Here is a 12,697-nt window from a genome sequence, read left to right on the forward strand (position 1 = left end):
GATACATTATCATAATTTACAGTTAAATAGTTCTGTAAGTATTGTTATGAAAACAGTGCTCTTTTTCTCCTTCCCCATAATTTCCCACTTCTAAGAGGGGCAAGAGCTCTCAACTCTTTTAGCTGACCCTTTTGGTACTTATCTTAGTTCTCTGAATAACATTTTTATTGCTATTTTTTTACTTTTAAGTTTTTGACATTGCCTATTGACGTACCTACCCACACCCTGCCACCCACATCACCCACAGACCCTTCCTATTCCTACATTCTTCCAATATAGATAAGCATACCATAATTTTGGTTGGACCATCATTATTCAGTCATTACAGTATAGTGGCCAGGTAAACTAAACACTATTCACAGCTGAGCCACAAAATATCACAAATAACTTTCCTTACTGACACAACTTATTGTTTTTCCTGGAGCTAATATATATTTTCTGAGAGTTTTTCCCTTTAAATAATTTTCTATTTACTTAACAGACATTCAATTTTAAACTCTTCATCAGCTGCTTTCATTTCCTCTCCATGTGTTCAGGTGTATCAGGTATCCTGACGATATCTCTTCTGATGGTTTGTAGCCTGTGTAAGCTGGCTGCACTCTATTTCTTCCTGGCGTGCAGTGTTATCCTGGAGCCATCATTCTGCATCTTCCACTTTTGCCTCTTCCTTATACTAGATCCTTTCCCCAGTAAACCAAACCTTTCCTCTTCCTTCATTTTAAACTCTTGTTTTAGGGGCATCTGGGTGGCTCAGTCAGTTAAGCCTTTGACTTTGGGTCAGGTCATGATCTTTGGGTTTGTGGGCTGGAGCCCCATGTAAGGCTCTGTGCTGACAGCTCAGAGGCTGGAGTTTGCTTCGCATTCTGTGTCTCCCTCTCTCTCTGCCTCTCCCCCACTCACACTCTGTCTCTGTCTCTGTCTCTCAAAAATAAATAAACATTAACAAAATAAACTCTTGTTTTAACCAAAAGGTGCTTGAGGATTAAATTTTTGACACTTTGCCTGTTTGAAAATATCTTTATTCTATCCTCGCACTTGCTTGACAGCTTGGCTGGTACAGAACTCTAGGTTGAAAATAATTATTCTTCAAAATTTTTAAGGATTTATAATGATCTCCTAGTTTACATTTTTAATATTGAGAAATCCAAAGCCATTCTGATTCTTGATGCATTATATGTGACCTGGTTTTACGCTTGGGAGCTTGTGGGATCTTCTTTTTAACCCAATGTGGACAAATTTTATGAAGATGTGTCTTGGCATGGGTCCATTTTCATTGCTCATGGGATCTTTCATCCTGAAAACTTATGACCTTCAGTTTTGAGGACCTTTCTTGAATTAATATATTAAAAGCTTCATTCCTTTCATGTTCCCTTCTTCTATACCTAGAACACCTATTTTTTAAGTTTATTTATTTATTTTGAGAGAGAGAGAGAGAGCAGGGGAGGGGCATCGAGAGAAGTGAGAGACTCCTAAGTAGGTTCCATGCTCAGTGTGGAGCCTGACATCAGGTTCAATCTCATGAATACGAGATCATGAACTGAGCCAATATCAAGAGTTGGACACTTAACTCACTGAGCCACGCAAGCACCCCTGACTAGAACACCAATTATTCAGATATTGGACTTCTTTTTTCCTACATGATTTAAAATGCAAATGCATAAGACAATAATTATAAATCTATGTTAAGGAAAACACAATTTTTAGAGACATAATTTGTGGCAATAACAACACAAAGAGGGCATGATGGAGCTATATAGGAGCAGAGTTTTTGTATATTATTGAAACTAACAGTATTAATGCAAACTTGTTTACTATAAAGTTAAGATCATTGTAATTCCAAGATAACTACTAAGAAAAAACCTAAAAAACAAAATACAGAAAAAGAAATGAGATTGGTACACTACAAAATATCAAACACAATATCCATGAAGTAAATGGAACACACTCACCAATTAAAAGGTAGGGATTGGCAGAGTGGATAAAAAGCATGTTCCAACTGTATGTTGTTTATAAGAGACTAACTTTAGAAGACACAAATAGTTTGAAATAAAATGGATGGAAAAAGGTATTCCACCCCAATAATTACAAAATGAGAGCTGAGAAGGGTATACGAATATTAGACAAAAAAGACTTTAAGACCACAATTGTTACAAGACACAAAGAATATTACATATTAACAAAATGGTTGACCCACCTAGAAAATATAAAAATTATAAACCTATATGCACTAAAAACAGAGCCCCCAAAATATATGAAGCAAAAACTAACACGATGGAGAAAGGAAAAATAAACAGGTCTATAATAATAGTTGGAAACTACAATACTCTTAATAATGGCCAAAACGACTATACGGGAGATCAGTAAGGAAAGAGAGGACTAGAATAATATTATAAACCAACTAAATCTATGAGAAATATATAGAACATCCACTCAACGACAGCAGAATACACTTTCTTCTTAAATACACATTTTCGGAAGAGACCATATGTTAGGCCACAAAACAAGTCTCAAATTTAAAATGACTGAAATCATCAAAGTATCTTATCTAACAACATATTCTTTTGCTTAAGTTTATTTATTTATTTTGAGAGAGGGAGCATGAGAGCATGAGAACAGGGTAGGGGCAGAGAGAGGGAAAGAGGGAGAATCTGAAGCAGGCTCCACACTCAGCATGGAGCCCAATGCAGGGCTCAATCTCACAACTGTAAAATCATGACCTGAGCTGAAATCAAGAGTCATATGCCTAACTGAGCCACCCAGGTGCCCCTAAACAACACACTCTTAAAAGACCAATGGGTGAAATTAGAAAATACTTTGAGACAAATGAAAATAAAAATATACCAAACAAAACTCATGGAATGCATCAAAATCAATGCCAAGAAGAGGAATTATAGCTGCAAATAATTACATAAAAAATCATAAATCAATAACCTAAATTCATACCTTAAGGAACTAGAAAAATAAGAGCAAGCCAAAGCTAAGTTAGTAGAAGGAAGGAATAATAAAGATTAGAGTTAAAACAAACAAAATAGAGAACAGAAAAACAATGAAGGGGATCAACAAGATAAAAAATTGGTTCTTCAAAAACAACAACTGAATTGCCAAATCCACAGGCTAGACTGAAAAAAAAAGAAAGATGATTAAAATCATTAAAATCGTAAATTAAAGTGCGGACATTATAACCAACTGTACAGAAAACTGAATTATAACAGAATTCAATGAACAATTGTATGCAACTATTTAGATAACATAGATTAAATGGACAAGTTCCCAGAAATACACAATCTACCAAACCTGACTCAAAATGCTATAAGAAATATTAACAAGCCTATAACAATTAAAGATATTAAATCAATAATCAAAATCCTCCCAACAAAGAAAAGCCCAGGACTAAACTATCACAAACCCAAGAAAGCTAAGGAGGTGGGACAGTTAAATATGATGTGGTATCCTGGGTAGGATCCTGTAACAGAAAAAGGGCGTTAGGGAAAAGCATGTGAAATCTGAATAAACTATGGAGTTTAATTAGTAACAATGTTCCAATATTGGTTTCTTAGTTGTGACAAATATATTGTAGCAATGTAAGATGTTAACAATAGGGGAAATGAGTGAGGGGTATATGAGAGCTCTGTATTTGCAATTTTCCATAAATCTAAAATTAGTCTAAAATAAAAATTTTCTTTTTAAAAATTTTTTTATGTCTTTATTTTTATTTTGAGACAGAGACAGAGAATGAGTGGGGGAGGGGCAGAGAGAGAGAGGGAGACACAGAATCTGAAGCAGGCTCTAGGCTCTGAGCTGTCAGCACAGAGCCCGACACGGGGCTTGAACCCAGGGACTATGAGATCATGACCTGAGCCGAAGTCAGACGCTCAACTGACTGAGCCGCCCAGGTTCCCCTAAAATAAAATTTTTCTTAAAAATCGACTGCATTGGATTGAAGTACATCAAACATATAAAATATATGAATTCATAATGATGTTAAAAGCAAAAACCATTGTCAATCACTATTGGAGATTGCTAAGGCATCAACTTATTACTCAGAAAATTGATAAAGAGGGGGAAATGCAGCATTATCTTGCCTTTCCTATATAAATTGTGTCTCAAAGTACACAATAGCTGTTGAGAGGAAATTCTTACTTATAGAATTCTAACTAATAAATGCAGGTGAAATGTTAGCATTAGAAAAATCACCATTTTGCAATTCCATAATAAAATAATGAATCTAGGTAATGACTATTAGGTAAAGGGTTGATGGAGATCTTTAGAATGGTGACATAAACTGGCATTGTCTGAACCCTACTGACCAATTTTTAGCATCAATTGAAATGAGATTATGTAGACATAATGTGAGGTGATGCAGTAGGAAGTAAATAATATCCATCAGGTATCCTTTTTTTTAATGTTTTTAAATGTTTTTTATTGATTTTTGAGAGACAGGGAGAGACAGCATGAGCAGGGGAGGGTCAGAGAGAGAGGGAGACACAGTATCTGAAGACAGGCTCCAGGCTCTGAGCTAGCTGTCAGCACAGAGCCCAATGCAGGGCTCGAACCCACAAACCTTGAGATCATGACCTGATCCGAAGCTGGAGGCTCAACCGACTCAGCCACCCAGGTGCCCCATCAGGTATCCTTGTCTAAAAATTGACAATGAATCTACTCAAACCTCTAGATCTAACTACTGGGTCATAGGAAGTACAGGGGCAGAAGAGCAAGTTATAAAACATCATATGGAAGCAACTGGTCAAATACAGAGTGGAGGACAGTCTATGGAAAAACAAGTCAGTAACATAAAAGGAGGGAGGATAGACCATTGTAAAATGAGAGAGGCTTAAGAAATCTCTTAACCAAGTGGATCTTGTTTGGATCCTGAGCTGAAAAAATCAAAGGTAGAAAGATATCTTAAAAGCAACTGAGAAAATATGAATATGAACTGAGAATTAAGGAATTATTGTTATTTTGTTGAATATGATGATGGCATAGTGATTGTATTTTATGTCCTTACCTGTTTTTGATTGCATACAAAAGTAATTACTGTAAATTTTTCTTTAACATCCAGCCAAATTGGTGCAGCCACTGTGAAAAACAATATGAACGGTCCTCAAAAATTAAAAATAGAATTACCATATTATCCAGTAATCCCACTATGGGTATTTACCCAAAGAAAATAAAATTCGAGGGGCACCTGGGTGGCTCAGTCAGTTAAGCATCCAACTTCAGCTCAGGTCATGATCTCCCGGTTCGTGGGTTCGAGCCCTGCATCAGGTTCTGTGCTGACAGCTCAGAGACTGGAGCCTGTTTCAGATTCTGTGTCTCCCTCTTTCTCTACCCCTCTCCCACTCATGCTCTGTCTCTCTCTCTCTCAAAAATAAACAAACTATATAACATCTTTAAAAAAATTTTAAAAAGAGTAATTCAAAAAGATATATTCATTCCTATGTTTATTGCAGTGTTATTTACAATAGCCAAGACATGAAAGTAACCCAAATGCCCATCCGTAGATGAATGGATATAGAAGATGTGGTGTGTGTGTATGCAATGGAATATTATTCAGCCACAAAAAAGATGACATCTTGACATTTGTAACAACATGGATGGATCTAGAGGCTATAATGCTAAGTGGAATGTTAGAGAAAGACAAATACCATATGGTTTCACTCATATATGAAATTTAAGAAAACAAAAGGACAAAGAAAGAAATACAGAAAAACAGACTTAAGTACAGAGAACAAACAGGTGGTTGTCAGAGAAGAGATGGGTTGGGAAGGGGTGAAATAAATTGATTGAGAACTCACTTATTATGATGAGCACTAAGTAATGTATAGAAATATTGAAACTAATAGAACTCTCTATTAATTATACTTGAATAAAAAATATAAAATCCTCTAGTTGGTTGAAAACATAATTGGAGGCTAGATGAAATAATAATAGCAAAATGATAATTGTTAAATTTGGGTGATGGTACATAGGAATACATTATATTATTTGCTCTTACATAGGTTTGAACGTTTTCAGAATAGAAAGTTTTATCCTACCTATTCTTCTACCTATTCTCACGTCATCAGGGGGTGTGGGAATAGGAGGAAAGGAAACAGGGCTTTTGGAAATGTTATAAAGTTTATAATAAATAAACTGTAAATAAATATATATAAATGATTATTATAAAGAAGAAAATTCTCACTTCTAATTGCACCATGCAGAAATAACAAATTAAGGTCTTAGGGTACATTTTACACCTTTCAGACATTTTTCTATGAATATATCTTCATGTCTTTAAAAAAATACATTTGGGGTCACCTGGGTGGCTCAGTTGGTTAAGCCTCTGACTTTGGCTCAGGTCATGATCTCACATTTGTGGGTTTGAGCCCTGCGTCGGGCTCTGTGCTGACAGCTCAGAGCCTGGGGCCTGCTTCCAATTCTGTGTCTCCCTCTCTCTATGCACCTCCCCCTCTCATGCTCTGTCTCTCTCAGTACCAAAAATAAATAAAACATTAAAAAATACATTTGGAGTATATAAGTTATATCATGGCCTGTTTTGTGTGTGTGTGTGTAATATTATATCCTTTGGGTAATCATACTAAAGTATATCAAAACATTATAGATATGCAAACATGACCTAGTTTAGTGCCATTTCTCCCCACAGTTGTTTCATTAACTTCAACTGGCCTTTTAATGAATATGTACCACATGTGCCAAAGGAATGGTCATCTTTGGTTTGAACTCTTGCAGCTGGTCTCTTGGCTTCTAGTTGTACCCTACTCTAATCCATCCTTCACACAAACACCAAAATGATCTTCCTGAAATACCCCTATGTCACAACTCTGCTCAAAAACCTTCAAGAGGTTATGTACTGAATTATTCTGTTCACATGACATTCTCAGAAAGACAAACTATAGGGACAGAGAACAGATCAGTGGTTGCCAGAGGTTAGGGTGTTGGGGAGAGGGTGACTACAAAGGAGCAGTATGAAGGAATTCTTTGGGAGTACTGGAATTGTTCTGTGCCCTGACTGTAGTGGTGGTTACATACATCTCTATATGTGTTAAAATTCATTGAGCTGTACATTACCCCAGGATGTCAATTTTTCTGTGTATTTTTAAAGCCTTCAATGATTCTCCATTGCTTCGATTCAAGTTTAGCCCACATGTATAAGGCCCTCTATGGTTCTCCCACCTCCCAGTCTACCTTTCTAACCTGATCTTTTACTGAGCCTCACCTCCAATGCCCACTATATTCTAGCCACACTACAACTGGTTGCTGCTCAGTGAACATATATGTCATATATGAATTTTGATACCTCTGTCTTTGCTTATAATGTTTCCTTTGCTAAAATGCACCATCACCCACCACCAATGGCAACCATACTTATCCTTCAAGGCTTACTTTAAATTCCACATCTTCTGTGGACCTTTCCTCAGCTCCTCAGTCAGAACTGAATCTCTTTCCTCAATGTTCCCACAGGACTTTGATTAGAGCTCATTGCCTGACACTACCAGGTATTACAAGGAAAGCCCAAGCAGAAGCATGCTCCAATGATTAGAAAACAAAACCCCAAATCTTGCTCAGAACTATTCACTTAGCATCAAGTATTTGCATTCCTTCTTTCCTTTCCTTAGTGCCCAATGTTCCACTGGTTTCCAGGCCAGGCTACACCTGTAGACTTTAGATTTGCCCTGTTATTTACCGCCTCATCCTCCAAAGCCCAGCTTCAACTTCATTGTCAAATACATTCCTGTTTTACTGCTCTGGTGATGTATTCCTGGTTGGCCCCTTAAGCACATGATTCTTCCATGCCACACCCAGCGATGGTCTAGATATTTGACCTATGCCTGTTCAATCCTACTCTCCTGGCTAGAAGACAAGGGAGCTTGCCTAGCAGGTGTGGGTTCCTGGGGCTAAGGCTGGTGGGAGGAATGTCTCATTGGCACATGAGCCAATCCAATGAGGAAGAGAAAACTGGAGAGTCAGGTGAGGCAGGCAAACCTGAGAAGCAGAGCCAAATTCCATCAAGAAAGCAAGGAAGGACTGCAGCCCAACGCCAAGAACATGAGCACATATGATGGCTGGAAACCATATAGAGTAGGCCATAGGGTAGATTGGGTAGTAGAGATAGGGGACCTTTGCCTGTTCCTTTGTGTGTTATATGTGAATGCACCTGCCCCATTTAAAGAGCCAAAGATAAGTATAAAATACCCATCTTCTTCAATCCTACCCAGTCCAGACCACGAGACCCAACATCTATGAAACTCAGTGTGGTAGACTGGAAAAAATATAAGCTTGGAAATCAGAAAGACCAGAGGTTAAATTCTGGCCCTCCCCTTATTAGTTGTGTGACTTTGGGCCATCACTTAACTTCAGCTTTTTCATCTGAAAAATGGAGAGAGATAATATCTACCACAGAGAATCATTATAATGATGAAATAAAATTATGTAAGTTACCCAACATATATCTTGGTATCCAATAAGCAATCAACATGACAGCCCGCTTCCTTCAAGGGCACCTACCATAATTTGCCTCATATTTCTAGTTAGTTGTATGCAGTACATGTCTCTCTCTCCAATCAGATCTTAAACTTGAAGGCAAATGCTGTGTGTGAATCATTTTTTATACTTTCTTTTTAAGGTAATATACTTTTCTGATTGCAAATATCATGTAAAATTATACAAAATTTAAATATTACAAACTATTTTACACAGAGGAAATACCCCTAACCTGACCCCACAACCAGAGACGTGCTGTAAAGAGTCTGAAGCATTTTACTTCAGTTTCCCTAACTACCATATTGCTTGTTTTGTTTTGTTTTTTACAAAAATAGGATCACTGTTAAAGTATGATTTTCAAAATGTTTCTTTAAAGTTTCATACAAAGAGAGAGTGAGAATGTGTTGAAGTTTAATTTTAACTCACAAAGGAAACCAGCAGGATGGCAAAGTTAACTCAAAAGAGAATTTGAGAACTGGTATTTTATAGTCAGTTAAAAAAAACAAAGAAATGCTAAGATAATATTGCTAAGTTCAAATTAAAGCTGACTAATAACCTACAGGGCAGTACAAACCAAAATCATGCTATCTTCTTTAGGTGGATATATGTTGTTGCATTTTATTGGATTTACAGATTTGTAAAATAACCAATTTTGTGCTAAATTGTAATTTTCTAGAGCTAGAAGAGTCAAATAACCCTCAGGCCTGTTAGAAAATGCTCTTAACATGGCACTAAAGCATCAAGTAATCATCTTTTCCCTTTGTATTAGTTTCCTAGTATTGTTATAATAAATGGCCACAAATTGTTGTGGCTTAAAAAATACATTTATTTTCTTACAGTTCTGGAGGTCGGAAGTCCAATATAAGTTTCACTGGGCTAAAATCAACATGTTTGGCAGGCTCTGCTCCTGTTGGAGACTCTATGGGAGAATCTGCTTACTTGTGTTTTACAGCTTCTAGAGATGCACTTCTCGGTTTGTGGCCCCTTCCTCCATCTTTAAAGCCAAGAGTATAGGTGCCTGGGTGGCTCAGTTGATTAAGCATCTGATTTTGGCTCAGGTCATGATCTCATCGTCCATGGGCTCAAGCCACACTTTGGGTGAGTTTGAGCCCTGCTTCTTTCTCTTTCTCTGCCCCTTGCTCACCTGCACCCACCCTCCCTCTCTTCTTCTCTCTCTCTCTCTCTCTCTCTCTCTCTCTCTCTCTCTCTCTCTCTCTCAAAAACAAATAAATAAAGCAAACAGTGTAACATCTTCAATACCCCTGCCTCCATTTTCACATCACTTTCTCTCTTTTGAGGACCTTTATGATTATATCTAGAACACCCACATAATTCAGGGTAATCTCTCCATTTCCAGGTCAGCTGTTTAGCAATCTCAATTCCACAGAACATATTCACAAGTTGTGAGGATTAGGACGTGATGATCTTGGAGAAAGGGCACTATTCTTCCTATGACACTCCTGTTTCCACATTTTGAATACTTCTTCATAATCTCAGCTATATATTTTATTTTTCAACTTGCTTTTTTCACCACTCTTTTCACTTAGCACATACTGTATACGTCTACCTCATTTTTTAGTAGACACAGAATGCTAGTTTCAGGTGTACAACTTAGTGACTTGACAAGTTTATACATTATGCATTGTTCACAAGTGAAGCTGCCATCTGTCACCATATAATGCTATTAAAATATTATTGACTTATTCCCTATACTGTGCCTTTTATTCCCATGATTTACTCATTCCATAACTGGAAGCGTGTCTCTCCCTCTTTCATTCACCCATTTGGCCCAATACCCCATTCCCTTCCCTTCTGAAAACCATTAGTTTGTTTTACATATTTAGAGGTCTGATTCTGCTTTTTGTTTATTCATTTTTTTCAAGATTCCACTGATGAATGGAATCATATAGTATTCGTCTTTCTTAATCTGACTTATTTCACTTAGCAGAATACTCTCTATGTCCATCCATGTTGTCTCAAATGGTGTAATCTCATCCTTTTTATGGCTGCATAATATTACATTGTGTGTGTGTGTGTGTGTGTGTGTGTGTGTCGATAGATATCTTCCTAATCATCTATTGATGGACACTTAGATTGTGTCCACATCTTGGCTATTATAAATAATGCTGCAATAAACATAGGGGTGCACATATCTCCTTAGTGGCTGGACAGCATTCCAATTATAGAATTGCTAGAATTTAATCATTTCCTTATATATGGAAATTTAAATTGTTACCAATTTTTTACCATTACAAACACTGCTGTCATGAACATTCCTGCACATATCTCTTTGCACAACTGTAGCTATGTTGCCATAGGAAAAAATGCAGGGAAGTTAAAATTCTGAGACAAAAAGTATGCCCATTTAATTCTGACAAATACTGACAAACTGCCTTCCAAAAATTTGACCAATACTTGAGTCTCATACCAGTGATAAGAACCAGTATTACTAAACTCAATATTTTGGATTCACTTTTGAATCCTTCATCATCTATAAAGCACTTTGAAATATCCACATAGGTTTTCCTGGCACAAAATGAATTTAATAGTTATTTGATAAATGTTAGAACAACACAAATTCACATGTACAACTCAGAGGACTTGTTCTAGCAACACTACAATGATAACAGAGTTAATATGTATAAGTGTGCCTTGAATATAATACAGTGCTATTCAGGTGTTATTATCTCCATACATGAAAATGTATTGTTTTCACAGTTGCTCCCTATGTCTCACACAGGTTGGCCTTGCTAGTTCCCAGTTTCAAATGGTATGTGCTTTCTTGCCAAGGCTCATATACTTTCACTGTGCATCCCGGAGGCTCTAAGATCTAAAGTGTGTGCTGGTCTCTCAAGAGAAAAGGCCTAAGATTATGGGTATGTGTGTCCCTTGAAGACAGTAATAAAGCCCAATGGTAAAAGTTTCAGAGAATCAAGAGCCCCACTCTTGGGTAGGTAAATATTTTGGAGGGTCCAGAGTCATCTGCTTTTATACTAAAGGACTTTTCAGAAACAGAACTCCATAGGTTTAGATGGAATGTCCTGGTGAACATTTTACCCTATGGCTGCCCATACCACCCTTTCCCTGGAAGTAGCAATCAACTCTGTAATGCCAAGTACCATGACCTTTTGAGGTACAGGTGTGAGCAGGCTGGCTGAAAGAGCACCAAATGCCGACCTAAGCTCTCAGGACTGTGATGGCTGGGGGAAGGGTTATTCAACATCCATATCCCATGGCCTGCTTTAGAACTAGGACTCAGCTTCTCAGTAGAAGTAAGGGCAGTGTTGCTAAGAGGAAGTATACAAGAATAGGCTTCAGCATTCCCCTATTGTGATTGATTGTTTTGAGGGAAAGAATTCATATGAACCTGAATAGTAATTGCTCCCTCCAACTTTATTCCCATGACCTGGATCTGGAAGGTGTGTGTTTAAGAACATACAAGAGACTGAGTCCTGAAATTAGAAAGGAAATGCATCCATCTACCACTCCCCGCAACCTATCAGTTGGTTGAGCATGCAACTCTTGATTTCGGCTCAGGTCATGATCTCATGGTTTGTGGGATCAAGCCCCACATCAGGCTCTGCACTGACAGTGTGGAACCTGCTTGAGATTCTTTCTCTCCCTGTCCCATCCACACATGCACATTCTCTCTCTCAAAATAAATAAATAAATAAACAAACTTTAAAAAAGTTTTAAAAAACTTTACAGATGGAAGCTTCCCTTGCCTCAACACCATATTCTGAAATTCCTCCTTTTCTTGTACATCTAGAAGATTGCTATGAAACAGAAAGGCCAGCACCTATAGGAGGTTCTGAGAGTTCATTTGCATAATGTATTACTAGAATCTCTTCTCCTTGGATAAGGGCAGGTTTTTCAGGTTAGAAGCTGTTCCACACCCCTCACCCTGAACTCCCTGCATTCCAGAGATATTAAGTCACTGAGGCTGGTGAGGATACCTGGGAAAAAATATGTCTAGTCTAGTAGCAAAGCACATTTTTCTGTGTATCTCCAGTCTAGCTCTAATTGGCCTACCTGGCTCAGTGTGTGTGTCACTGTGTTCCCACAGCACCTGTACCTCAAGAAGCTGATTCACATGGCTTTTATGGACCAAATTATAGTTCTATACTGCTTCTGGTTTTAATGGAAAGGCATATTAACCACTGGGAAGAAATTGTTGCTTGAATTCCAAAGAGACAGTGGGCTCTGCTGGAGGCCT

The sequence above is a fragment of the Suricata suricatta genome, chromosome X, assembly GCF_006229205.1.
Source record: "Suricata suricatta isolate VVHF042 chromosome X, meerkat_22Aug2017_6uvM2_HiC, whole genome shotgun sequence".
Classification (NCBI taxonomy): Eukaryota; Metazoa; Chordata; class Mammalia; order Carnivora; family Herpestidae; genus Suricata; species Suricata suricatta.